This window comes from Mus pahari, chromosome 12 (genome assembly GCF_900095145.1).
Source record: "Mus pahari chromosome 12, PAHARI_EIJ_v1.1, whole genome shotgun sequence".
Lineage (NCBI taxonomy): Eukaryota > Metazoa > Chordata > Mammalia > Rodentia > Muridae > Mus > Mus pahari.
In genome coordinates this window covers 4667445-4693895 of record NC_034601.1, presented here as the reverse complement: position 1 = coordinate 4693895, position 26451 = coordinate 4667445, and the positions used below count along the sequence as shown (strand labels likewise).

At 48.7% G+C, this 26451-nt stretch overlaps 1 protein-coding gene across 1 annotated transcript in view; it reads right to left on the bottom strand.

The window, feature by feature from the left end:
• Nucleotides 1–22944, bottom strand: part of Abat (4-aminobutyrate aminotransferase) — a 97262-nt gene extending 74318 nt beyond the window's left edge. Inside the window, exon 1 of the mRNA XM_021209242.2 lies at nt 22818–22944. The gene's annotated coding sequence lies outside the window, so the exon portion shown is untranslated. The remainder of the gene's footprint in view (nt 1–22817) is intronic.
• Nucleotides 22945–26451: the final 3507 nt, after the last annotated feature.

Sequence of the window (26451 nt, the reverse complement as noted above, 5' to 3'; positions counted from 1 at the left end):
TTTCCAGTTTGCTCCACTTTTTTTTGAGACAGTGTTGTCTATGACCCAGACTGTGCCTGCTATGTAGTTTAAGGAGACTTTGAACTTCTGACCTTCCTGTTTCTACCTCTTAAGAGTTGGGGTTACAGGCATGTGCCACTCTGCCTATGGTATATGTGGTACTGTGGACTGAACCGAACATCTTGGGCACGCTAGGCAAGCACTGTACCAAAGCCCACATCCGCAGCCTACATTCTGATTGCTTGTTAATGATACCAAGTTAGTTTCACCAAGTTAACTTTACCAAGTAGGTAAAAGACCATGTCTGGTTGCCTCAATAAACAGGGGGAATAGTCGAGGGTCAGAGGGAAGCATGGGTGGATAGCAACCGAATGTTTCTAGATATTTAATTATGGAAAAACACTCTTGAATTACATGACAGGGTATTAGCAGATAGCCCAGAGGCACTTGGACATTGATCTGTATTCAGTTTGGTTTTGAGCAGTGCGAAAAGAGATGAGCTTCCAAACGGATATAAAAGGACATTAGTGTTTTGGCCTTGAACCAGGTCAAAATGGCTTCCAGTCCCCAGGGGGAAACACTTAAAAGCTGAAAGTAGGTCAGTACAATCAGGGAGTTTAGCACATTCACAGCACAAAGTGAAACTTTATTATCTCACATCAGTGGATAGCGGCCGAAGCTCGGAGGACAATACCCAGAATTCCTGGAAGGCCAGGATTGCAGGTGTTCCTGGGACCAGGTTACGCTGGCCTATTCTGGATTAGGAGCCTGCAACCCATGGCCACTTGGCCTTTGAAGATAAACTTTTATTGCAGCACAGCTATATTCTCTCATCACTGGCTGCCTTTGCACTCCAGAGCTGAGTTCAGTAGCTGGGAAAAAGGCCCCTAACCCGGGTAGTCCAGGCTTAGCTGTGTGGTCACAAACGGCTTAGGTTCCTTTGCTATAAGAAATCATCTCCTAATGTGTTCCCAATGTGACACATTCCCTAATGTGTCAGCAAGGCACAAAGTACATCTCTTCACAAGCCCCCTTAGCGTGTTTATCATCGTTTATAGCCGTTCTCCTTGGACTGGGAATGTAGGTCAGAGAGAGGGAGGGGAGGGGGGGAGGGGAGGAGAGGGAGGGAAGGAAAGAGAGAGGAGGAAGGGAGAGAGAGGGGAGGGGGAGGGAGGGGAAGAGAGAGAATGAATGAATGAATGAATGAATGAATAAGAACGGAAGGCTGGAGAGATGGCTTGGTGTGTAAGGGCCTGCCACTAAGACCAAGGACCTGATTTTGATCCCCAAACCGCACATAGTAGAAGGGGCAAACTGACTCCCATAAGTTGTCCTCTGACCTTCACATAAACAGAGGCACCACCCCCACCACATACACACAGAATAAAAGTGGAAATCCAAATTACAAGGAGGGGAAACATAAGCAGGGTGGTGATGGTGCTGCTGCATGCGTACATTTTATCCTAGAACTTGGGAGGCAGAGGCAGTTTGTGAGCTCAAGACCAGCCTGGTCTACAGAGTTAGTTCTAGGACAGTCAGGGCTACACAGATAAACCTTGTTTAAAAAACAAAACAAAACAAAAGGGGGGGCGGGGAACAGAAGATGACTTCTTAAAATCACCCTAAGTTTTTTCATGGGGTAGATAACTTAAAATTTTTTATTTTGATTATTATTGTATGTATATGAGAGCTTTGCCTGCATGTATGTTATGAACCTCATGTGTGTCAGGTCTCTGTGGAAGCCAGCAGAGGGTGTCAGTCATTCCTAACCCAAGCCAGACCTGGAGTTACAGACAGACAGTTGTGAGCCACCAGTCCTCTGGAAGGGCAGCCAGTGCTCTTAACTGCTGATCCATCTCTCCAGCCCTGCACCTTAACATTTAAGAGCAATGCATTTAAGTGGACAGCTGCATCACTATTGATTTAGGAAGTCCACATAGTTTCGTATCGATGAACAGCTCCTGTAAAAACTGGTCAAGAAGGCTGTTCCTCAACTCTATTAAACGCGGGCCCCGGGATTAGGCCCCACCTTCAGAACAGCTCCAGAATGGCCTTCCTCTCTCTCCCTTCCATTCCCACCCTCACCCTCGCCCTCCAGGTCCAAGCTTAGGCTTCCCTCCATGCCACCCTTGCCCCATTTGGGCCTTTCTTAGTTTCCTAGGTGATCCTGTGTAAAAGTTGGCCTACCTCTGGCCTTAGTCCTGCAATGGTCCCTGTCCCAGGGTGAAAGACAACCCTGTCCCAGTGGGCTCCAGGAGGCTCTCCATGACCTCTGCCCCCTGCTTCTCTCCTTCCAGCTCCTCCCAGTCAGCATGCTTCTAGCTGTCCCTACACTATGCAAAGTGAGCCCAACTCCCAGTTTTGCTGTTCCCTCTCCACTGTTCAAAAATCTCATCTATGGCTGCCCCATCCACGGCGCTCTTCAATCTTCTTCTGTGGTCAGTTCTGCTTTGCTCTGCACTCCCTCAGTTCTTCCTCAGGTAGTAGTTAATGGGGAAGTATCCGGCCTTCAGAGAGTGGGGTCCTGCTAACAACCTGGCTTTGGAGGAGAATCTATCCTTGCTGCGTTAAGTAACCCAGTTAATGCTCACGTCTCGCAGCAATCCTAGGAAGCCAGTTAGCTAGCTCTTGGTACCTGTAGGGAGCTGTTCCAGGGCCCTTGTAAGATTAAAAGGCTGTCCATGTTTAAACCTCATGTACAAAGCAGGGTAGCATTTTCACAAGACCTGTGAGTGCCCTCCTGTGTACTTTTAAATCATCTCCCGCTGACCAATGCTAGCTACTGCCACAGGGAGTATGCCTTAAGGCTCCACCCTTCTGGCTCTTCCTTGATGCTTCCTGTCCACTAGGAGGCAGACAGCTTTCCACCCCACAGGCTCCGCTCTTGTGATGCTTTTCCCTCTACATGGGGCCACGTGACCAGACTGAGCCTTCAGAACCACCCCCCCCCCCCCCCCGCCCCCCCGCCCCTGAACCCCCCCCCCCCCCCCCCCCGCACCAAAGAAGCCCTTGTTTCCTTGTTTTTTGTTACAGGTATTTTGTTGCGGCAATTTGAGAGGAAATGGCGTGTCTGCCAAAGGGCTGGTTGCAGAGAGTAAAGGACAGCTCTCTAACCATAGGCTGATGTTCTATCTCCAATAAGCCCTTCTGGACACTGGCTGGCCTTCACCGGATGCTGCCTCATGCTAACCATCACTCCTCCAGTGAGACCTTGATCAAAGCAGCCCCGCCACTTGGGAGCATCATATTCCACTTGTGCTTATCTGGGATTGGTACACCAATCTCCTCAGGAGCGCGGGCTCCACATCTCCCTTACTCGCCTCCGTTACTGCAGCCTAGCGGCTCTTGCAGTGGGGACGCATGGCAACTTTCCAACAGGAAAAATTAAAATCAACGAATGAGAACTCCACTTGAGGCGCTTCCTCCACAAGGTTTATAGACCACTTGTGGTCAGCCGAGACAGGCTTACACAAGATCAGGCTTCTTAAGGATGTCCCTTAAGGGCTGGAGAGATGGCTCAGTGGTTAAGAGCACTGGCTGCTCTTCCAAAGGTCCTGAGTTCAATTCCCAGCAACCACATGGTAGCCCACAACCATCCGTAATGAGATCTGATGCCCTCTTCTGGTGTGTCTGAAGACATACTTACATATAATAATAAATATATCTTTATAATAAAGATACATACATACATACATACATACATACATATAATAATAAATAAATCTTTGGGCCAGGCCTGTGCAGTAAGAACCTGTCAACTCAAAAACCAAGGGGCTTCGAAGACAGCACAATGGGTAAAGGGCTTGTCACACAAGTGTGAGCACACAAGTGTGAGCACACAAGTGTGAGGAGTTGTATGGTCCCAGCTAGGATTACAGGCACACACCAACACACCAGCATGACCCCTGGTGTGTCAGTGTGTGCCTGTAATGCCATGGTAGGCTGGGAGCTGGAGACGGGGATCCCACAGTCCATCCAGTTGGTGACCTCAGGGTTCAGTCTCAGAAACTAAGGTGGAAAAGCAGTAGACGTTGTTCTCTTTCTGCAACACAAGCACATTCTGGCACAAGCACCTCCAAACACACACACACACACACACACACACACACACACACACACACACACACCAAGTCTTGTTCAATTGTCCCTGCTGGCCTTGATCTTGTGATTCTCCTTTGGCTTCCATAGTGGCTGGCGTGAAAGGCTTGCTTCACACAATGAGCTTCTGTTCTTTGTTGGTAGTCCATTCCTTCGGGCAAACCCTCTGCACCAAGGAATGGCAGGTCCATGCTCCAGTGTCCCAGGAGCAAGCCACTCTTCAGTTTCCACCCAAAGCTGCCCTGGGACTCTCTGAATCATGAGTACTGTTTGTGTTCAGACTAGACTCAGCATCTCTCCACCACAGGGAGCCTTCCTCCCACTTGGCAGATGAGAAGAAATGAGGAGAGAGCTGCGAAGCCCCCCCCCCCCACCCGTGGGGTAGGTGTCGCTGGTGCTCACCCTATGGAAACTAATTTTCAGACATGGCTAACTCTTCACTGCTTATGTGGTCTGTGTGTAGCGCATGCCGGAGCACAGGCATGCTTGTCTGGGTAGGGAATACACATAGGCTGCCACTGGAATGCTTCTTCAGTCACCTCTCCCCCTCATTCTAGTTAGTTAAGAAGCAGAATCTCTCACTGAACCAGCAGGTTGCTCTTTGGACTAGACTAGCTGACCAGCAAGCTCTTGGATCTGTCTGTCTTTCTGCTTCTCCTCAGCACCAGGGTTACAGTGCATGCTGCCTTGCCTGGCTTTTTTCATGGGTACTGGGGGCTCTGAACTCAGGTCGTCGGGCTTGAATAGCGCTCTACCCACTGAGCCATGTCCCCGGCCCCAGGGACAGTCAGTCACTGCCATGTGTCTTGTGACGCAGGGTTGTGCTGTTTTGTCAAGGGAGAAACTGACGCTCAGGGAACCTGCCTCTGTTCTTGCGGGTCGTTTTTCTGCAGAGTCACAAGCCGGAGCTCAGGGGTGCTCTGCGGAGGCCTGGAAAGGCAATCTGTACGATCATTTGGCTCCTGCAGGAAATTAAAACCGCGGCTAGAGCCAGGCTCTTATCAAAGCACCCGGAAGCCATCTGGTTCTCATGCCATCTTTAAACAGAAGCCCTTGAGGAGCTCTCCTCCGTGCCACAACACCAGCTCAAACGGGGAGCTGTCCTGTCGACTCGGCAATTTCCCCCAAAAGCCTTGTGGTGTCAGCACGACACTCTTGTTCCCAGAGGGCATCCCAAGACAAGGCTGGAACTTACCATTTCAGACTCAAGGAGACCCAGGATAAACTGCACTTACACGGTCTCAGACACTGGTCAGACAAGGATAGACTCCAGGTCTCCAAGCACCAGGACCCTGGGGCTTGATACTGGAATGGAGTTAACAGGATGTGGCAGCCTGCTGGGTTTTCATTTTTCTGCATTTCTTTCCTTGTTCAGGAACTCTTGGCTTAACCTAACTCAGAACAGAAACCAGAACTTACCTCAGGGATGTCTCCACTTTGCAAATGTGCCTGTCACAGCCATACTATTATTGGACCTTGGGTGCAAGCCCTTCCCACTCCTAATCAAGTGGTTGTGACAGCTGATGACTTTGAATCAAACCCTTTCAGAGCTGGATAAAAACCTCAGTCTGGTTTTTACCGACAAGCTTGACAACCTGAGTTTGAATCAAAAGAACCTGACCCCACAAATTGTTCTCTGACCTCCACATATGTTTCCTGGAATGAACACACACACACACACACACACACACACACACACACACACACACACACAGAGGCATGAACATAGAGGGTGTGTGAGCACTAAATAATGTAATTTGAAAGCCTCAATGAGATCACGTTTAGCTTTTCTGTTTCCAAGGTCCAGAGAAGGCAATGTGGTGTCTCCGGATGCCAGGAAGAAAGGACATTTCTGGAGGGCCTGTTATGTGTTCAACAACCCAATCTCCTGATACATTCTGCAAGGCAGATCACGTACGTTCCCCATACGAAAAAACTGAGGCTCAGAGTCACATGACTTGACCAACACATGCTAGATAGCACCCTCCAGGATCCCAGAGTCTTGAAATGCATTTTCCAATTTCCAATGACAATAGAGGACATTTATTTATTTATTTATTTATTTCCTGGCTGTCCTGGAACTCACTCTGTAGACTATACTGGACTCAAACCCAAAGATCTGCCTGTCTCTGCCTCCCAAGTGCTGGCATTAAAGGTGTGTGCCACCACTGTCCAGCTTGGTGACATTTATCTTAATGGCAACATTTTTGCTTTAACATGCATTAAGAAAAAACAGGACGCTAGGCAGATGCCTCCACTGGTAAAGTGCTTGCTGTGCAAACACGAGGAGGTTGAGTTTGGATCTCTAGTGTCCACTTCAAAAGCCAGGCCCAGTAGCATGCACCAGTAATCTCAGGGTCGGGGAGGCAGAGGCAGGAGGATTTCCTGGAACTCACGGATCAGATAGTGTAGCTGAATCAGTGAGCTCCAGGTTCAGTGAGAGACCCTGTCTGAAAAAATAAGTTGGAGCCTGATTGAGGCAGATATCACCCTACATCATCCTCTGACTTCCACACAAACACACACACACACACACACACACACACACACACACACACACACACACACACACACACACACACACACACACACACACACACACACACACACAGGCAGAGAGAAAGAGAGAGACGGTGACAGAGGACCAGGCATGGTGAAGTCGAATGCTTGGAACCCCAGCACTTGGGAGGTAGAACAAAAGCATCAAGAGTTCAAGGATAGCCCAGGCTACACAGACCCTGTCTCTAAGAAGGAAAAGAATAGCTCAGGCTATGCGAGACGTCTCTAAGAGAAGGAAGCGAATAAGCAAACATCAGAGATCTGTGGCCGCTCACCTATAGCTGAAGCTCATAATTAAGCAGACCAGTTTAATTAAAAGAAATAATGGGTACTAAAAATAGCAGTCACATTTACTTAGCATCACCAAACTTCAGGACTGCTCCTGTTCCTGAGGCCTTCCCGAAAATCCCCCCTTTAGCCCCCTCAAAACTCCGGCATCCATATGACCCTTGGCCCATTTTACAAAGGAGGTGTGCTGAGGTTCGTCAACCTGACCGAGGTTTCTCTGCTGGGAAGCAGCTAAGCTGGGATTTGAACCTGTAAACTAGGTTTAGGTGGCGCTCCGCAAAGACAAACCTCCAGAGTGAGTGCTGAAGAGGATGGGACTGCAGAAATGACGAGCTGTATTGCTTAAACTCTCAAAGCCATGTGGTCCTCCATGCCGCCTTCCCTGGCCCACAGAGGCAGATTTTAGGATGTTTCATCCTTAGCTCCTCCCCTCATAGCTCCGCTCACTCTCCTGCAGAGTCTGGGTGGTCCTGACTCAGTGGTCCCTCTGATTTCACTCGACTCCCAATGAGACTGATAACTGCTTAAAGATACTCGGAGGTGATGGTGGGAGCTGAGAGAGCAGTAGCTTGTGTACGGTGTCTTGAGTTTGATTTCCAGCACCACTCAAAAAAAAAATATATCATCAAAAGAATAAATTCAAAACCTAAATGTACACAGTGGGTCTGTGTAAATGGGAGAAAATCCCACTGAAGGGCGGTTGTGTCCACATCCATTTCCTAGTCCATCTAGTGTGTTATCTATGGGTTACTAAGATGGGTGTGTGTGTGTGGGGGGGGAAAGTTGATGAAGGCACATGGGGTCTCTGTGTATCTCTTACCCTTTCATGGCCATCTCAGTGTAAAAAGCTAATTTATAAGAAAGGCAAGTTGCTAAGGACATTTGGTGAAGGGTACATGGGGTCCTTGTACCTCTTACACTTTGATGGCATTTTCGTGTAAAAAGTTTATAAGAAAGGTAAGTACCGGGCCAGGCATGGTGGCGCACACCTTTAATCACGGCACTTGGGAGGCAGAGGCAGGTGGATTTCTGAGTTTGAGGCCAGCCTGGTCTACAGAGTGAGTTCCAGGACAGCCAGGGCTACACAGAGAAACCCTGTCTAAAAAAAAAAAAAAAAAAAAAAAAAAAGGCAAGTACCTGAACGCAGTGACTCACGCCTATGATCCCATCTGACACTAGGGAAGCGGGGGCAGCAGGAACAGCAATCCAAAGCCAGCCTTCCCTACGCAGCAAGTCTAAGGCCACTGTGTGCTACCTGAGACTCTGTCTCAAAACAAGAAAAGAGGAGAAGGCGGCAGGCAAGGAAAAAGAAAACAAGCCTGTCTGAGGGAATCAGGACACCAAACATCCCAGAAACATTAAATAACAATACCTCATACTCTTCCGGCTATCAGTGATCCATGGCTCTGGTGCTGAACCCAGAACAATGCTAGAGACATAGAAAAGGCTCAGGAGGGTTGAATCTTAACCTACGAGATGTGCGGTCTCCTGCTAGGGACAGAGAGATGAACTAAGGACTACTAAGCGTCAAACTCCCTTAAAGTGGACTGGGGAAATTCCTCCCCCCAAAGAGCAACCAGTGGTGGTGCTTCTCTGAACTGATGTGCTTATTGGGTCCCCCAATCCCTTGCGCTCAAGGATCAAGCCACCCAACGCCTCATCCGTGGTAGCCAAACACTACTACTGAGCCACAGGTCCAGCCCTGCCCTTGGCATAACTCTAATCAAATAGTTGGGAATTTCAGGTGTGTACAGCTCGGGCTTCATTTTCTTCTTCTCTATGTGTCTCACGCCCCTTGCTTGTGAAATATCGACAAGCGCTCTGGGTGTTGCTGTAGGGTTCAATGATTAATAGGTGCAACGTCTCAAGTGCCCCTTGGCTCCCTATTAAAAGCACAGCCCGACACTCCTTTCAGACCCTGGTTGTGGCCCCCAGAGTCAGTCTATAAGTGTTAAGTTCCCATGCGAGGGGCCTCTGACTCCTGCAGTTGTCCTTGCTCCCCTAAGTTTGAGAAGAGAAGGACAGCTGCAGTTCCTAGCTGACTATCTGTAGAGACTAGTCAGTCAGTTCAGGGGAAAAGGACTGTGCGTCTATTGTATGCTTTCCCAAGTTAAAGATTAGCAATCTTAAAGAACCCCAGGTGTAATCTACAATCATTTAGGATAAAGTATCATTGGCCTGGGGAGAAATATCCTTTGGATCCTGAGCCCTTCTCTCTTTCCATTCACTGGAGGAAGTGTTCATTCACAGAGCAGGGAGCAAGACACCAACCAGAAAATTAGAATATAAAAGGCAAGATATGTGGGCTTACCTCTCCTCCCCCCCCTCCTGTACAACTCTAAATAGTCACTGGGAACTGGGGTGTGGGGGACCAGTTACCACAAATAGAGAAGTAGAATCCGAACAGGACCCATGTGTGGGGAGCTGACCTGGATAACGACAGTGACCTTTTGTGCCATGGCAAGCAACAAGAATGCAAACTGTTGAGCCTACTCAGACTATCAGAACACGGTGGCTGCTAAGAGTTTCCAGTCTCCGTGGGGGAAGATGTCCCTCTTATCAGCCAACTGATTCATCTCTGAATTGGCAATAGTGGAAAGGTTTCAGAAAACAGCTCCGCCAACTTCCTCCTGAGTGTTTATGTGAGGGTTGGTTTGAGATAGTCTCACTACATAGTTCTGGTTGTTCTGTAGACCAGGCTGGCCTTGAACTCACAAAGATCTGTCTGCCTTTGCCTCCTGAGTGCTGATATTAAAGGGGTGGGCCACCTAGCCTGGCTGTTCATTTGTTTTAAGTAGTGTCTTAGTCTGTGACCCAGACTGGTCTGAGACTAAAGGTGATCCTCCTGTCTCAGTCTCTGGAATGCTGAGATCATAGCTGTGAGCTCTCACTCCCTACAGCCCCCCTCTGGATGGGTCTCACCCCTCTCAAGTTAACCTCAGACTTGCTAAATAGTTGTAGCTAAGGATAACCTTGAACTTCTCATCTCCTCACCTCTAGTCCTTGGTGCTAGGATTACAGGCGTGCATGCACTACCATGTCTGGATTAGGTGGTGCTAAGGATGTGTGTGTGCTGCGCACATTTTCAGCATACACCCCACCTCACTCCCTCCCACCTCCATCTTATTATTATATAGCCCTGGCTGGATAGAACCATATTCCATGCTGACTTCAAACTCACAACTCTCCTGCCTCCGCTTCCGGAATACTGAGGTTGCGGCCACTCATCATCCCACACAGCAGAATTTTTAATTACAGTTTTTAAAGTACTCGGTTTACTTGGGGCTGCACGTGGCGAGCGTGTGGCAGGCAGAGGGTAACCTGCAGGAGTCGGCTCTCTGCTCCCACTGAGTAGGTCCTGAGGATCCCACTCCACCCTTTCACGTGCTGAGCCAGCTCACCAGCCCCATTTTTTTAAAAAAAAAAAATTTTTTTTTTGATTTTACTTTTCTATTTGTTGCGGTAGCTGGGCCCCCTCTCCCCAGTTCTCAGTGACTAGAAACATTCTTGAACTGACAGATGAGTCCCCTGAAACCAGGGAGCTGCAAGATTTCCCAGACACATCCACGTGGCTAGTAGACAGTGGATGCTGCTCGTACGAACAGCCCTCTCTGCGGTCTACTTTCTGAGTCTGTTTCCCATGTTTGAAATCTCAGTCCTGTCTTGCGGGATGCATAGGTTCAGGCGTGCTCTTAGGATGTCTGCCCCTTCATTGTTCCCGAGTTACTGCCATGATAATGAAACTTGGTCTGGGTCCTTTGAAGGCTTGCTTCTCTTCTTAACCTGACTACTGGCTCAGCTTGGGAGTCTTCCTCACTGGGTCCCTAGGTCACAATGTCCACGCTCTTGTGTGTGTCTGTTCTTTGAGCCTGGCTTGCCGTTCCCGGGAGGGTGGTGCACACAGGGCCGGGGCAGGCTGCCAGGTGTACACAGTGCATTCAGGCAGTAATTTGCACAAACACTTCTCGGTATGTTCATTTCCAGCCTGTCCCCACAAAGGAGCTCAGACTGCAGAGCCAGCGGAGAGCTATTTACAGCCGTGGGTAAGGAGAGGGGAGGCTGCCTTTGTTCCTGCTTGGGAACAGGCTTGCCTGTGTGGTGGTGCCTTGCTCTTTTGGCTGGCATTCTGCCAACCTTGCCCCCAAGGCGCTTTAAGGTCTTAAAAGCTCTTGGTACAAGGCCAGGATTGGCTGGTTCCCGAATGGACCCTGGACTCAACGGTGTAAGAAGATGGGTTGCCACACGCTGTGCGGTTTCTTCAAGTGCTGATGAAATCACCTTACTACCTGGCTCAGAACCCCACTGTGGTCCCCAGTGGATCTCTGAGTCCAGCCCAAACTCATAGAGGGGTCACCTAGCTGGTGGCTATTCCTTCCTGAACTCTCCTGCCTCCGTCCCTCTGAGAGTCTCCCCATTCTGGAAACCCTGGTTTTACAGGGAGAAATCATTGAGAAACTACACCCTGCCTACAGAGACCCCAGCCTTTGGGTTATCTGATTCCAGCCTTTCTCCTTGCATTCGAACCAGCTTGTTTTCTTTTAAAATTCCTTGTAAGTTGCAGGAAACTGATAGATAAACAAGTTCTGCCCCATCAGGACCATTTCTGCCTCCACTTGTGATCCACGCCATCATTTCTCTCAGTGTGCCATATTTGGCTTTTCCTTTGAACTGCCAACATCTGCTTGTTAAACCCAATGACAAGTATTTGTTTTTTTTCCATTTCACAAGAGCCGTGATTTTTCACCCTTCCCCCATGACTTATTTTTCTGTTGTATGCACACGTGAGAATGCATGTGTGACATATGTGGGGGTGGGGCAAAGGTCAACTTTGAGTGGCATTACTTAGGAACACTCAGTCTTGTCTCTTATGGTCAGGCTATGCTGAAGATCAGTGAACGCTAGGATCCTCCGGCTCTACCTTCCCAGTGCAGGGGTGACCGGTGCACCACCATGCCTGGCTCTTTATGCTGCGGATCAAACTCAGGTCCTTATGGGTTTGTGGCAAACACTTTACCTACTATGTGCTCTTCCAGTTCTTAAAGACTTCCTTCTCCCTCTCCCTCTCCTTCTCCCTCTCTTTTCTCTCTGTTTCTTTTTCCTTCTGTACTGAAGAAACTGCTGGGCCTACCCAGGGCCTCTAATGTGAACATCAGTGCTTGTGTGTGTGGTCAGAGAACAATCTCAGATGTCAGTCCCTGTTGTGTTGTTGTTATTGTTAGTGTTGTTTTACATGCTCACAAGGTTAGCTGGCTGGTGGGCTTCTGTGATTATCCTGATTTCATCTCCCATCTCCTCAAAGAAGCACTGGGGTGCTTCTGACTTTTATGTGGGTTACAGGGATTTGAACTCAGGTCCTCATCTTGTATGACAAGTACTTTTATCCACTGAGCCATCTCCTCAGTGCAAATAAAGTGGTTCTAAAGCTCAGTGGGCCCAGGTTTGAAGGGCTTAGGGCAGCCAAAGGACTCTACGCTGTCAGTATGCTCCTCTACGACGTCAGCATCTAATGAAGAAGCTGGCAGAAGGCAATGGGACTTCCGGAAATTGTCAGATTGGTGAGGTAGGGGTTGGTCAGGATTTGCAGAGGGCAAGGAAGCTGGTTTGAGTGTGGTCTATCAGGTGGCAATTCTATTAAGCTTTTTGTCTGTTTTACAAAGCTCTAGGGCGTGCCCATGTTAAAAGTGTGAGGACTACCATGCTCAGAAGTGAATGAAAGTAGCATATTCCAGTAGGAAAAGTGGAGCCTCAGTACAGCCTCAGGAACATGTCCAAATATTACAAAGTACAGCCAGTCATCCATCCATCCATCCATCCATTCACACATTCATCTGTCCAACAAATAAAGCAGCTGAATCCATCCATCTGCTCACCCACTGATCCATGCATGCACGCATGCATCCATCTATCTACCCACCCACCTGTCCAACATCCAACAATATGCCTCATGACAGAATTATGGCTGTCTATGTTTGTTCAGCCTCTTTGTAGTAGTTTCTCCTCCTGGAGCAAGGACAGGGAGACTTACAGGACTCCAGGAAGCCGAGGAGACGTACAAGCTTCTGTGAGCATCACCCATGCTTCCAAGCTACTCACCCCGTGTAGAGAATTCTGGGAAACATTAGTTCACCGAGACTGACCTGGACCAGTGCTTTCTTTGGTCTGTTGTTGGGCATTCCAACAACATGTCTCCAAGGACCAGTCACACAGCACCTCTAAACAGAGGATTCTCAACCAGGAACAGAACACTCGGTGATGGAGAGGTTGTGGTTGTCACCACTTGTGTGGAGGTATGCTACCGACATCTCAGAGAGAAGCTTTAAAGCAGATGGCTGCCCCCTCCTATGAAGCCAGCAGCGTCGAGGCTGCAAACCTGCTTTACACAGTGATTCCCTCGTGGGCAGGAACTGTCCTGGAGTCGCCTGTATTCCAAGGTCCCAGACAGTTTCTGACCTATACAGGAACTGAGCAACAGTTTAAATGGACCAGAAAATAGTGACACAGATCATGACTTCATGGGTCAGCAAAATAGTTCAGTGGGTGGAGGGGCTTGATGCTAAGCCTGGCAGCCTGAGTTCAATGCCCAGAACACACATGGAGGAGAAAACCAATTCCCAAGCGTTGTCCTCTGACCTATGTGGCATGTGTATACATGCACACCCACACACCAATCAGCTAACCAAACAACCAACTAACATAAATATAAATAATCACAACTTCAACTTAGAAAGGCAAACCCAGTAGAAAAGCAGGCAAAGAGGACATGAGGGGCATCTAGATGACTCGGGTATAGGCTTTTGCCACCAAGCCTGATGACCAGAGTTTGATCCCCAGAAGCCACATCGAGGAAGTTGCCCTCTAACCTCCACAGCCACACAATACATTTGTGACCTCCTAAGAAATTAATGTTTTCTTTTTTTATTGAAACTTTAGTTTAATGAGATTACTCACAAAGTAGCTCAGGCTGGCTTGCAGCTCTCTCTTAGTCTAGACTGGGCTTGGGCTCAGAGCCACTGCCTCTGTTTCCCAGGTCTGGGATTAAACAGGTGCCCCACCACACTGAGTCTGTAATTTGTTTTTTGTTTTGTTTTTTGTTTGTTTGTTTTTTTTTTAGTAGAAAAAGGACTTGGAGAAGACATTAAGGAGTCCCAAGCACATAAGCAGCAGATACTCAACATCACAGCGAGAGCCAGCGGTTACCAAATATAGGTCAAAACAACACTGTAGCAACATCACACTTGGATCACAAAGCAGAAGGCAGGAATTTACTGAGGACGTGTGGACACCGGAGCCCCCACGCACTGCAGGTGGGAATGTAAATAGTGCTGCCCAAGTTCCTCAGGTTCAACAGGGAGTCAGCCCCAGATTGTCAGTTTGGCTCCTGGGTATATACTGAAAGCAGGCTTTTCTTTCTCTTTGTCCTGCATGTCTAGTGTGATGTGGTGGTGGTGGGCCAGCGAGTCTGCCTGACTTTTAAAAAGGCTCTGGAGATCCAAATTCCAGTCCTCATGCTTGCAGGCAAAGCACTTTCCCTGCTAAACCATCTCCCCAGCAAATAACCTACCCTCCTTTGAAAGACAGGGTCTCCACATACCATGGGCTTCAAGCTCATTTGTAGCCGTGGATGACTTTAAAGCCAGAGCTTCGTACAAGCTAGGCAAGCACTGTATCAAATGAGCTGCACCTGCAGCTCAGAAGCAGGTCTTTAAGCCATGAGCAGCACACACAAGTTCACAGTAGGCAAGACTTCTATCACCTTCTCACACCTATTGGGTGGCTGATAAATGCAGGAGCAAGTCACGATCAACTATATGACGGAATATTGCTCATTCCTAAAACAGGAAGAAGTACTGCTGTATGCACAGACATGGAGAAGCTAAACACTACAGGTCACATAAAGGACAGGTCTGTCAATAGGAAGTATTCAGGACAGACAAATCTACAGAGACCGGGCTCCAAGGCATGAGGAGTGACCCTTTTCTCTTCCTTATAGAGGGATGAGGATAGCTGAGAGCTAGGTTACGTCACAGCAGCACTATGGATATGCTTAATGTCACAGAACGTTATCCTATAAGGTTCAGTTTAATGCATTGTCTGTCTTCTCACAATGACAATTCACAGAGTCCACTAGACTCTAGCCCTGGAGAGATGGCTCAGTAGATAAGAACACTTGCTGTTCTGCCAGAGGGCCCGGGTTTGGTGCTCAGCAGCCACATGTCTACTCAGAACTATCCATCAAGGGTATCTGGTGCCTTCATTTGACCTGCTCAGGGACTAGGCGCACGCGCGCGCGCACACACACACACACAGAGAGGCAAAAACAGTCATACACATAAAATACAAATACTTTTCCTTTTCCTTAAATGCCAAGCCTGCGTGTCTGTTGGCGTGAGGCTGTCAGATCCCCTGGAGCTGGAGTTACAGAGACCTGCTGCCACCTGCCATGTGGATACCGGAAATTGAAGCCAGGTTGTCTGGAAGAGCATGCAGCGCTCTTAACTGATGAGCCATCTATCCAGCCCCACAAATAATTTTTCTAAATGCAGAGATTCATGCAGTGATGTCTCTTACTGCTAGAAACCGGGCAGTGCATTTGGGAGGTGGGCACAAACAAGACTGGCATAAGCCCTGCTTGCTAGGGAATTAATGAAGGGGAGAAAACCAGGCAACAGTGAAGGAACCAAGGGAGACTGGGATGTGGGTGGAGGGAGAAGTGGTTTTCTGGCTCAGAGGAGAGAAGGGTTAAAGGAAAATTTCCAAAAAGGTACCAGAGTCTACAACTGAGCATATGGAACCTGAGATTGGAGGACTGTCATGAGTTTGAGATCAGCCTGAGCTACACATCAAATGCAAGGCTGGCCCGGGCTACATATAATCGTAAGACCTTGTCTCAAAATACTAAGGGGTGGGGGAAAGGAAGTGAGGGGAGGGGAAGGGAGAAGATAAGAAGGAAAGGGAGCCGGGCAGTGGTGGCGCACGCCTTTAATCCCAGCACTTGGGAGGCAGTGGCAGGNGGATTTCTGAGTTCGAGGCCAGCCTGGTCTACAGAGTGAGTTCCAGGACAGCCAGGGCTAAACAGAGAAACCCTGTCTCAAAAAAAAAAAAAAAAAAAAAAAAAAAAAAAGGAAAGGGAGATGGGAGGAGAGGAAAAAAAGGAAAAGAAAATAAGACAGCTTTTGAAGTGGCTTTTGAAGGACAATCTGCCCTTGGAGTTGGAATTCCTGAGGGAATGTGTGGTTGGAGGCCAGTCTTTAAGAGCTTAGTGTGTAGTGTTAAAGAGAGGCAAGTCAGGCAAGGGAGGAGGCACTGGAGCACGGCTCCCCTCAGAGTCCTCCCCTGACTTTCAGCTGAGAACCCTGTCAGGCACGGTGGTGCGTGCGTGCATGTGGCTATCCATTCACTCTGCTGAGCTCTCTTGCAGGCTCCGGGCTGCCCAGCTGTCACTTAGGAGGGCTTTGTGGTCTGTCTCTTGCAGGGGGACAGGCAAGCAGAAGGAGAAAGAGATAAGAGAGAGAGTGGCTACATAAATTAAGCACTGACTGTTTACCAAGGGTTGGAACACAAGGTTCCAGTGAACCCTCACCCTAACCAGGTCAGGTCACTTCTATTGTCCTTCCATCTCGGATCCCACTGTTGTTTATTTGCAGTTTTTACTAACACCTCACATAAGGACTTATGGGTAATGAGGGTCTGAGAGATCAGAGTGGTTGATAGCAATGTGACAGGTCATAGGTCTCTGTAACTCCGAGACACACCTTCACACCCTGAGCCAGTACAGATGATAGCTCGCATTCCTGTTTCTTAGCCTCAGAAGCCTCTGGAAGCTCATAAAGTCTGAGCCTCTGCCTTTGGCAACTTGAAGTATAGATCAGGTGCGGGCAAAGTTCGGGCTTTGCTTGGCGCCAGCAGGGGGCCACTGGCTGGGCCCCTCCTTCTGCCTCCTGAGCACATGCGAACGGGCTGCCCCCCTCTCAGGACTTCCTTTTAATCCTTTCAACTATCATTTTTTTCCTTCTATAAGACTGATGAGCTGTCTGGAGTGCTAAGAAGGTGATTCATCTTCTTAAAAACTTTTAAGTACATTTATCTGTATGTGCGCGTCATACTATCCTCGTGGAAACTGGAGGACCAGTTTTTAGGAGTTGTTTCTCTCCTTTGCTCTGTAGGCCCTGGGGATGGAACTCAGGTCATTGGCGATGAGTCTCTCCACCCACTCAGTCACCTCACGGGCCCCTAACTGCCCATTTTCTTGTGTATTTATATTATGTTTTAAAAATAAGACCAGCCTTTCTATATTGTCCCAGTGACTGTATTTCACTAAATCATTCATCTCTAAGACTTTTCTAGGCTTGGGGCCTAAATCTACTGTACTGGCTAGCTTTGTGTCAACTTGACACAGCTGGAGTTATCACAGAGAAAGGAGCTTCAGTTGGGGAAATGCCTCCATGAGATCCAGCTGTGGGGCATTTTCTCAATTAGTGATCCAGTGGGGAGGTTCCCTTGTGGGTGGTGCCATCTCTGGGCTGGTAGTCTTGGGTTCTATAAGAGAGCAGGCTGAGCAAGCCAGTGGAAGCAAGCCAGTAAAGAACATCCCTCCACGGCCTCTGCATCAGCTCCTGCTTTCTGATCTGCTTGAGTTCCAGTCCTGACATCCTTTGGTGATCAACAGCAATGTGGAAGTGTAAGCCGAATAAACCCTTTCCTCCCCAACTTGCTTCTTGGTCCTGATGTTTGTGCAGGAATAGAAACCCTGACTAAGACAGTGGTACACGGCAACATCACAGATATTGGGGGTTTTGGCTCCCTCACCATGAGGTTAGAACATTTCAGTCTCCTACTTAGACTTTCCAAAGATTTAAACTGTCAGTCCAATGAGCTCTGAAGTCCCAAGTCCTACTCATGAGTCTGCAGACCTGTACACCGTTGCTCTCTACCTTCTCGTCTCTTTCTTCTAAGCCGCGTTCCTTCACCCAGTTCTTGAAACTTCTCTGAATGTAGCAAACTTTCACACTCCTGCAGGTAGGATAAGCTGCTGGCTTGTCCACATCTCAGGCTCAGTGTCGCTTCCCCCAAAGACTAACTGAGGCCTCCCATCTGGCTACTCGCCTCATTCACTATGGAATTGTAAGCCGAATAAACCCTTTCCTCCCCAACTTGCTTCTTGATCATGATGTTTGTGCAGGAATAAAAACCCTGACTAAGACATCTACCTTATTCTAAAAAGTCACTTCCTTTCTCCACTCGAGCGTACAGGACGATGCCCCTTCCACACTGGGATGACAAGTGGGTGCTCCTTAATAATCCACACACATGTGGGGACATTGCTGGAGCAGATCCCTGGCCGCTAGGTCTCCATGGAGTTTAAACTGTGTGAGAGCCTCACATTCTTCTGAGAAAGTCTCTTGAACAAGATGGTCTCTAAAATTGCTTGCAGGGCTCAGCAAGCAGGTAAAGGCACTTGCTCCCAAGACTAAAGACCTGAGTTCCATCCTGGGGCCCCACCAATTAGGAAAGAATGGACCCTAAAGGAGTTGTTCTCTGACCCCAGCATACACGTTGTGGTGTGTACAAACCCGCTCCCACGGAGAGAAACCGCTGTAATCAATGCCAAGCGCCTTCTCCCTGAGCAGCACTTCGGCCTCAGTGGGGAAAGGGGAGATGTTCTCTGACCACACTTCTCATCTCTATGGTCTGCGGAAACGGGAATCCTAATGGTGCTCTGCAAAAGGCAGAGTTCTCCTGAAAGGACAGAGACTAAAGGGACACAGAGCGCTCCCCACCTTCCCATCAGGGAGAAACCACAACAAGGAGCTGCTGCAACAGGGTGGGCTTAGCTCAAACACCAGCCATGTCTGAAGCCACACTAGGCCAGCTGTCCCCAGTGAGGAAGGGGAGGAGGAAGAATTGATCCTCTACTAGACATTGAGTCATCTGGAGATTGGGGGGGGGGATGGAGGGGTATGAGTGTGTGGTGTAAGTGTGTGTGTGTGTGTGTGTGTGTGTGTGGTGTGTGGTGGTGTGTAGGGGTGGGTATGAGTGTGTGGTGTGTATATGTGTGGTGTAAGTGTGTGTGTGTGTGTGTGTGTGTGTGTATGTGTGGTGTGTGTGTGTGGTGTGTGGTGGTGTGTGTGTGGTATGTGGTGGTGTGTGTGTGGGTATTGTGGTGTGTGTGTGTTGTTTATGGATGATGTATGTGTGGTATGTAGTGTGTGGTGTATATGTGGTGTGTATGTACGTGTGGCATGTATATGTGTGGTATGTGTATATATGTGTGTGTGTATGCATGTGTATGGTGTGTGTACATGTGTAAGTATATGTGTGGTATGAGTGGTGTGTGTGTATATGTGGTATGTGTTTTTGCGTGTGTGTATGTGTGGTGTATGGTGTGTGTGTATGTGTGGTATATGGTGTGTATGTGTGGTGTATGGTGTGTGTGTGGTGTATGGTGTGTGTGTGTATGTGTGGTGTATGGTGTGTGTGTGTGTGTGTGTGTGTGTGTATGTGTGTGTGTGTGTGTGTGTGTGTGTGTGTGTGGTGTGGAGTCCAGAGGTCATTAGGTGTCTTACTGCCACTCATCTTATTCTTTATTACAGGGTCTCTCACTGAACCTGGAGCTCATCTTTTTGGCAAGACTGGTTCAGTGAGGATCTACCTGTCTCCTTTCCCCCAGCTGTCTAGACTGGCTTTTAGGTGGGTGCCAGGGATCCAAACTCATTCTTACACACCAGACATCATACCCATGAATCCATCCTATCCTAATGGGAGAGATTTCCTCAAGTGTGTAAAATGCAACGAGGATGATAAAACTCACAGCTGAGAACCACCCAACTCAAAGTGCCAGTGGGGGGGAAGAGTAAGAAACCTCAATGCCAGCTACCCTTTACCTGATGCCCACCCCTTGCCTGATGCCCACCCCTTACCTGATGCCCACCCTTTACCTGATGCCCACCCCTTGCCTGATGCCCACCCCTTACCTGATGCCCACCCTTTACCTGATGCCCACCCTTTACCTGATGCCCACCCCTTACCTGATGCCCACCCTTTACCTGATGCCCACCCCTTACCTGATGCCCACCCTTCACCTGATGCCCACCCCTTGCCTGATGCCCACCCCTTACCTGATGCCCACCCCTTACCTGATGTCCACCCTTTACCTGATGCCCACCCTCCAGGCTAGAGAGAAGGAGCCGAGACTCAGACAAGTCAAACTGTGCATGTTGCTCCAGGCAGAAGTAGTCAATAGATGGCTGGCCCTAGGTTCCAACTGGGTTTAAGGTCTGTTGCACACACTGCTCTGTTTCTTTGAAATGCTCCCTTCTCCCATGGCCCGGGTTTGTCTGTTGCCTTTGTCCTGTGGACTGTCTGCAACAGAGGTTCCTGGGTGCATCCAGAGGCACTGCTGACACATTACCCATTCCAGCTGTCTCTTTTTTGAGGGGATGGTTCCCAGACAAGGTTCCTCTGTGTAGCCCTGGCTGTCCTGGAACTTGTTCTGTAGACCAGGCTGGCCTCAACTCACAGAGAGAGATTACCTGGGATTACAGTTGTGTGCACTACCGCCTGGCTTGAATTGCCTTTGTAGTTGAAATTGTGAGCACGATTTGTACTTATTAGCCTTGCTATATACTTTGAGGATCAACTTATTTTACTCTGAGGATACCTAACAGAGAGAGGAGGACTTCCCCAAAGGGCAGGGGATATAGCTCCGCTGGTAAAGTGCCCGCCTAGCATGGAGCAAGCCCTTTGCCCTGGCCTCAGCCCTGCATGGAAGCTGGCTGTGATGATGTGGTAAACTCACACAGTCCCAGCATTCAGGGGGTGAAGGCAGAAGGATCAGAAGTTCAAGGTCATCTTCCACTATGCAGTGAGGTGGAGGCTAGCCTGTCCTATGTGAGACTGCCTTTAAAAAGAAAAGAAAAAGAACAGGAAGGAGAGGAAAAGAAAAGAAGAGAAAAGGGAATCTTGCCAAGATCACACACCAAGAAGCAGATGGAAACCACTACCCAACGTTTTCACCTTGAACTCAGCTCTTGGCGCTCCCCTGACGTACGACAGCTACACTCCAGCTGAGGGCTGGCTGGACAGAGGAAGGGGCAAGGGGAGTTGGTACCCCAGCTCTCCCATCTCTGGGGGTCTGGTCACTACTGCTTGGTGATCACTAAATGGTCCCAGAAAAATCACCCGTGTGCCAGGAAAGGGCGCTGGATCTAAGCAGGGACAAGCCATTGCTGTAGAGAATGGGAGCCAGAGAGAATGAGCAGAGGCAGAAAGGAAAGGGGTGCACCTTCCTCAGGCACCTCTTCCTGGAGCAAACCCAGTCATGCAGCCGAGGTCCTCACAGAAACCTTGTTTATAGCTTATTGTAACTGATAACATCCATTCTACTGGGGTGATCTGGATTTTGGCAAGCTTTTCACTGCAGAAGGTGCAAGACAGAAACCCTTAAGCCCCCAGGAATGGATTCCACCAGAGCCTGTGGAGTGTCCACAGACATTCTATAAGTTCTGCTCCTTCTGGGCTGCCTTTCTCAGTGTTGCTGTGATAAGTGGACATGTGCCCAGATGTGCCCACTGTACATGTAAAGACTGGAGCTAGTGTTGGCGAGCCCCAGAGACCCTATAGGAGCTACGCTGGTTTTGTCAGCGACTGGCTGGGTGACCTTGAGCCAGTCCTTTCTCTCTGAGCCAGTGTCTCAGTTGGTTCAAGTACCAAATGAATGGTCAGTCTTAATGTAGCTGCTCTTTTACATCGTAGGATTGCAGACAGGGTCATTTGTCCCTCCCAGAGCTGTCCTCTGGCCTCCAGGAAACATCTCTCTCCCCAAACCACATCCCAGATCCAGAGAATAGGCCAAGATTCAATGCTTTCCTGTCTTTTGACCTGCCCCCACCTCCTCAGGCTAGTGTGAGGGAGGCACACAGCTAAGCCAACAGTGTCCCTAGACCAGTGGACAAGCCCAGCAGCAGCCTTTTCTTGGCCTAATGCCCAGGGAATTCCATCAGGCAATAGCCATGGGTGTTGATGGGGGCAGAACCAAGAAACAAACGGGGGACCCTTGGAAGTGGGCCAACAGCTCTTGTCTATGTTGATAGCCCTTTGTCCAGGAGGAGAGAGACCTGCATCTGTAGGGTAACACTGAATAACAGCCTTTTACATTTGTGTTGGAGGTGGGGGCTGAAGGGGGTGCCTGCTGGTCCTGCAGTGCCAAGGCCATCTGTGCTGTTAAGAGTTTGGAGGCTCCCAAAAGAAGCTCTAGGCCTGGGAAGGAGAGGCCCCTAAAAGCCTTGTTGGGGGGGGGTACGGCTTCTCCTATGGGTGGGAAGAGCCTTCATAGGGATAGAAGGGAAGTCATTTGTCCCCAGAATCCAGAACCTAGTTTCTGGAATGGGCATGCAGGTGATTTGGCCTGAGATGTCCTTGTTGAAGGGAGGGTCTTACTCTCCAGGACTTTCACAGTGAGGGAGGGATAGGACCCTTCTGTCAAGCTGTGTCCTCAACATTCCAAGGAGACAAAAATAAAAGAGAAGCAAGAGAACCTAACTTAGATTTTTAGGAAAGGGAGGAGAAGAGAAAGGGTCTAGATATTAGCGGAGGCAGGACTCTACTTTGGAGGTTGGGGGGGGGCATTCTATTCCAAGGACTAAACGAGGGAGGGATTTCCCCCCTCCAGCCAGCGGGCAGGACGGACGGCCCCATTCCTGAAGGTTACACGAAGCTGTTTTGCTTTCTGGGGCCTGGGAAGTGGGAGACCCTTTCCTTTCGAAGCAGGAGCCCGTGTCCTGGTTGGATAGAGGGCCCGGATTCTAGAGGAAGATGTCCTTCTCTGGCTTCCTTCAGAAGGGCAGGCCACGCGCGTCCAGACGCGTCGCACTTACCTCCAGGCCCGGGCTGCGATCTACAGGCTGCGATCCGCGGGTCCGACTTGCGCGATCACCTTCTGATGCTCCTGGCTGATCCTGGCGTCTGCTCGGCTTCCCCCAGCGACTCACCAGGCTCCCAAGCTTCGCCGAGCAGCCCTGGCCAATCAGCACCACTGCCTCTAGCCCTTGCTTGCGCCTCAGCCAATGAGAGCACCCACCATGGGCCACCGCCCCCGGGGGGAGGGGGAAGGCGGGGCGGGGGCAGAGTCCGACCTCCGTGGATAGGATGCGCCCGGGGGTCTCGGAGGAGGACCGCGAGGGCCGGAGCAAGGGACTTGGGGGAGAGGCAGCCGAAGGATCCCCAGCAAATCAGATGGGGGCTAGAAGTCCTCTCCTTACAGGAGGGAGGGAGGGACTTTGCAGGCTAAGGCGAATCTTCAATGTACTCCCACCCCACATCACTGTTTTAAGATCTGGGAATTGCTGATGGATGGAGTTGAACCTCAACCCCGACCTCTGTGCTTCAGATCTGGTCTCTGGAACCTGAGAATCCCGGGCCCTGAAACAGAGCTAAAACACCTGTGGGCAGTGGCTCTCCATGTCACCTTCTGGTCCATCAGTGGTGCACAACAGGGCAATAAGAGTGCTAAACTGGCAGTCATACCAGGACCCAGGGCAGGTCTCTTTCCCAACCCTTCCTCCGTTTCCTTAATGGTAAAGGATGGCGGAATTGGTTCTATCTCTTTTATGAGTAGAAACAAGATCTTAGATGTAATAGAGATGAGTTCAGAAAATTGAATATGCCCTGAAAACCAGTTAAAACGAATATGTGAGTGACCAAGTCCCACACCTTTTCTTTCATTAAAAATAAGATTGATTTCAATCATGTGTCTATCTGTCTATGTATATGTGTATGGATGCCGGAGGAGGCTATTGGAATCCTGGGATTGCCTGGAGCTGTGGATACGGGTGGTTGTGAGCTGACAGAATGGGGTGCTGGGAATAGAACTCAGGGCTCCTGCAAGAGCAGTGTGTGCCCCTAGTTGCTCAGCCATCTCCTCCCCCTTTCTCCTCTTCTCTTTCTTGTTTCACTTATTTATTTATTTTTTTTAATTAGACAGGGTCTCTCTTCATAGCCCTGTCTATCCTGAAACCCACAATATAGACCACTCTGGCCTCCAGGTCACAGAGATCTGGCTGCCTCTGCCTCCAGAGTGCCGAGGTTAAAGGTACCACCATGCCTGGCTCCTTTTTGATTTTTCATTCTTATTTATTTATTTATTTTTAAAGAGAGGGAGGATTTATTTTAGTTTGGTGGGATGAAGTGTGTGTGTGTTTCTTACTTGCTTGCTCACATTTAATGGTCTTACAACTTTCCAACGTTATTTGGACAGAAGGTGTTATCATTGATAAAATCAAAGATGCAAACATTTAGCCACCTCTAAGCTTTCCCCGGGCAACTGTGTCATGATCGGCCAACTTTTTGTTTTGTTTTGTGTTTGTTTTTTTGTTTTTTTGTTTTTCGAGACAGCGTTTCTCTGTGTAGCCCTGGCTGTCCTGGAACTCATTTTGTAGATCAGGCTGGCCTCGAACTCAGAAATCCACCTTCCTCTGCCTCCCAAGTGCTGGGATCAAAGGCGTGTGCCACTACGCCCGGCTGATCTGGCCAACTTTTACAGAGCCTGGAGGTCCCTATTGAGTCCAGGAATCCAAGCAGCCTCATGTATAGTTATTATGGATTGTAAACGCAGAAATAAAGGGATCAAGATAGGCCTGAAATAAACAAACAAGTGAAATACCTCCAAGCAAGCAATCCACTGCGGTCCCTAATTGAGCCCCAAAGAGACAATGACAGACTCAGGAGCAAGTGAGACCCTAGATTCTTGGTCCCTTGGGAACCCAGAAGGTGCTGCCAGTTGCTTTGCCATGTTATCTCTGTCACCTGACCCAAGGAATTGCTCATATTGAGGCTGTGTTGTAAATCTAGCAATTTCTTCTTAAAACCTAAGCCTGCTGATAATCCATTTATTGCTTGCCCAAAGAGAGCAAATGGACAACGAATACTTTGCAAAGAAAAGCAAGTTAAAGCAAAAGGGTGGGAACACTTGTTTTTTCAGCCCCCAAGATGGCTCTGGCCTCATCGCTGTCTGTGGGCTTCCGAGGAGCTGCGCAGATTCCTGTGCTGCTGCCGCCGCCTCAGCCTCACCTCAGCCGTTCTGGAGAGAAACTGGATATTTCCACCTTAAAAAAACTTACAGGTGTGGTGGCACACACTTTCAATCCCAGCACTAGGGAGGTGGAGGCAGAGTTGGAGACCAGAATGTTCTGCATGGTGAGTTCCAGGACAACCAAGGCTACATAATGGGGCCTTGTCTCTAGATAGATAGATAGATAGAATCTTATGGTGCATGCCTATAATCTCAATATTCATGAGGTAGAAGCAGAAAGATCAGAAGTTCAAGGTCATCCTTAACTAAAATCGAGTTTGATTGAGGCCAGCCTGAAATACATGAGATGTTCACTCAGTAAAATGAGTTAATACTTACAATCTCAGCTCTCAGGAGCCTGAGGCAGGATGATTGCCATGAGTCTGAGGCTAGCCTGAGCTATTTATCAAATTCTAGGTCAGCATGGCTACAATGTGGGATTGAGACTCTGTCTCAAGCATCACCCCTGTTGTCCACTAAAAACAGACAGACAGACAGACACAAAATGAGTAGCTAGCATATTAGAAATGATACAAGAAGCTAGCTAGAGAGGCAGGATAGGTAAGTAATATCATTGGTAGAAGTAGATACCTCTGCATATTGAAACTATGAATTATTCTAATTTTATTTTTGTTTTTGTTTTTTTTTCAATTTTTATTAGGTATTTATTTCATTTACATTTCAAATGCTATCCCCAAAGTCCCCTATACCCTTTCCTCCTGCTCCCCTCCCCACCCACTCCCCCTTCTTGGCCCTGGTGTTCCCTTGTACTGGGGCATATAAAGTTTGCAAGACCAAGGGGCCTCTCCTCCCATTGATGGCTGACTAGACCATCTTCTGCTACATATGCAGCTAGAGACACGAGCTCTGGGGGTGCTGATTAGTTCATATTGTTGTTCCTCCTATAGGGCTGCAGACCCCTTCAGCTCCTTGGGTACTTTCTCTAGCCCCTCTATTGGGGTCCCTGTGTTCCATCCGATTTATTTTGTTTTTAAGGTTGCTATTTATCATTGTTAGCCATATAACCCAACCTGGCCTTAAACTTCCGGCAATCTTTTTGTTGATATTTTGAGGCAGGGTCTCTCTATTTCGCCCTGGCTGTCTTGGAATTCACTCTGTAGACCAAGTTGGTCTTGAACTCAGAGATCTGCTTGCATCTGCCTCTGAAATCCTAGCTTTAAAGGCATGTGCCCCCATATCTGACTAGATTTTGCTGATTCAACTTCTTGAGTGCTGAGATTGTGAGCATGTGCTATAAAGTTACATATACACTCACATATGCGTGCATGCATACACATGCACACATGCACACCTTCCTTTGCTAAGAAAAAAAAATAGTTAAAAAACAAAAACACCAAAGCAAATATCTAAGTGTAGCTCACGGGCCAAATGCATCAAGAGATACTTGTGTGTGTGTGTGTATATGTGTGTGTGGTTTTTGA